The sequence below is a fragment of the Pteropus medius genome, unplaced genomic scaffold, assembly GCF_902729225.1.
Source record: "Pteropus medius unplaced genomic scaffold, Ma_sr-lr_union100, whole genome shotgun sequence".
NCBI lineage: Eukaryota > Metazoa > Chordata > Mammalia > Chiroptera > Pteropodidae > Pteropus > Pteropus medius.
The window spans coordinates 973,000-975,490 of NW_024349799.1; the positions used below are offsets into that span (position 1 = coordinate 973,000).

Here is a 2,491-nt window from a genome sequence, read left to right on the forward strand (position 1 = left end):
GAGTGTTAGTGAGTGGGTGGGATAATGGGCATATGGGCACTCTTATACACTGCATGGGAAACTGCATATCATTATGACCTGTATGAAAGGCTATTTGGCAATATCAAAAGCCTTAAATATGCACATATACTTTGTCCCAGAAATACTGCTGCTAAGAATGTATCCTATGACAATAATATGTACAGGAGGATAAATATATATATATGTACTTAGATAGTCATCGCATCATTGTTTTGAATTGAAAAAATGAAAATAATGTAAATTTTGAATAATAGTGATTTGTATGGATTTTGATATATCTATACAATAAGCACAGCATAATATCACTTAGATATTTTTGGCAAAACGTAAGTATTATTGTGCCCTGTGCGTATTAATAAATGTGTGTGTGTGTGTGTGTGTGTGTGTGTATACATACAAATATATATACATAATTAATGCTTAAAAACTTAAAAATCTAGATGGAAGTTAGTCAAGGTAGTAGCAGGTAGATGGTACACTCAACTTGAGCAATTTGAGTACGGTTTGACATAGGAATTATTTACAAGGTTTAGGCAGGATATAGAGAAACAAAAAGGAGTAGTACAGAACCTAGAGCTGGTACGGATGTGGAGGATAGAATGTACTTACCACCTCTAGGCCCATCTGAAAAGAACAAAGAAAGTGGCTTGTAGGCAGGGAGAGCAATGTGGAGATGGCTTTTTCATAGGATTTGTAACTTTTTCTAAAGGGATGCAGCCTTCTCAAAGCAGCATTATATTGTGGTTGCTGGGAAATGAATATCTTGGCCTCTCTTTCCTTTATCTCCCTACTCTCTTAATGGTGTTCTTCATTCACTGAACTTAAGCAGAAGTCACACTGCAAAGGGGTTCTTTGATGTAGTCCATATAAATCAGTCCCTAAAGGCACAGAGCAGGCTAGGCAGGATTGAGAGTGAATCTATAGGGGCTAACAGGAAATATCTAGCTCAACATATGTACACCGACATATTAATAGATGTTATCCTCAGAAGTGGGATATAGGAGTCTATGGCCATGCTACCTTGAACAAGCCCGATCCCTTCTGATCTTGGAAGCTAAGCAAGGTCGGCCTGGGTTAGTACTTAGATGGGAGACCACTTAGGAAGACCAGGTACTGTAGGCGCTAAAAATAGAAATAAATAAGGGATTGTAAACTGACAAGGTCCTTGCAATCTGTGAGGTTAACCAAGGGTTGCCTTGCCTAAAAAACAAACAAACAAACAAATAAATAAATAAATAATAAAAAAGAAGTGGGATATAGGTCCATGTATTTGTCTTTTTCTTCTAATTTTTAAATATTAACACACATGACTTGTGTAATTTTTTTTAAAGTTTAAAAGGTTTTTTCATGTAAGTAGCTTACCTAAAATTGTCTGAAAATTATGAACTCACTTTGCCAAAATTCACTTGTTTGATGCCTACACAGCTGAATACCCTCTCTTAATTCTTATCCCTTATTTACTTAAAAATATCCTCAAGTTTTTTTTAGTTAGAAAACAAGCAGTTTACCTAATATCTAACCAATGTTAGCTTTTGTGGATGAGGTGGGGAATTGGCTTTATCTGGGAATACTTATTGCCTCTTGATGAAATTCTTAAGACCATTGTGACATTTAAAGCCATTACATATGAAAGCCCTCTGAAGAAGAAAGGAGGTTTAAAAGCCCAATATGATTCTGTAATCCTGATAAAATGTAGAATTTAGTTGGATTGATAGATAGCATTATTAAAGCATTATTCTTAAAACAAATATATAAGGCCAGATTAAAATAGCCTACTTTATGTCCTTCAGGTATATATATGGAAATATTTATGTGACTCATTAATGAACACTATTCCCCCATGGAGCAGCTTTAATGTATATTTCTTTTTCTTTCTTTCTTTTGAGGTCTTAGGGATTTTGATAATAATTCTACAAATGTTGTTGATATTGCCTACAGTTAATTAAGAAAAGGGCAATGCTTTTTTAAAGATCTATCTTCAATAGAAAGTATTTTGTATAAATAATCCAACTATGCATTGTTAAACTTTCTCTTGTCCTTTTTCTCAGCTATTGTTTTTTTCTATAATGGTACAAAAAATTTTTTTAAATTTGCATTTTCTATTAGTGTCTTTTCTGGGGTAAAGATAGGAATATATGTATGGCCTGTAAAGATGTTATCTATCAGTGATAAAAAGAACATCTTAAAGGCAGCCAGAGAAGAAAGAAGACATTGTATTAGTTTTCTATAGCTGCTGTAACAAATTACCCCAAACTTTAGAGGCTTAAAACAACATAAATTCACTATCTTATAGTTTTACAGATCAGAAGTCTGACATGTGTCTTACTTGGCTAAAATCAAGGTGTCAGCAGGACTGCATTCTTCTGGAAGTTCTAGGGAAAAAAAAAAAATTGTCTCTTTATCTTTTCTAGCTTTTAGAGGTCACCCATATTCCTTGGCTTATGGTCCCTTCCTCCATCTTCAAAACCAG

At 34.1% G+C, this 2,491-nt stretch overlaps 1 pseudogene; it reads left to right on the top strand.

The window, feature by feature from the left end:
* The first annotated feature begins 1,024 nt into the window (after positions 1-1,024).
* Positions 1,025-1,143, top strand: LOC120621250 (uncharacterized; annotated as a pseudogene).
* Positions 1,144-2,491: the final 1,348 nt, after the last annotated feature.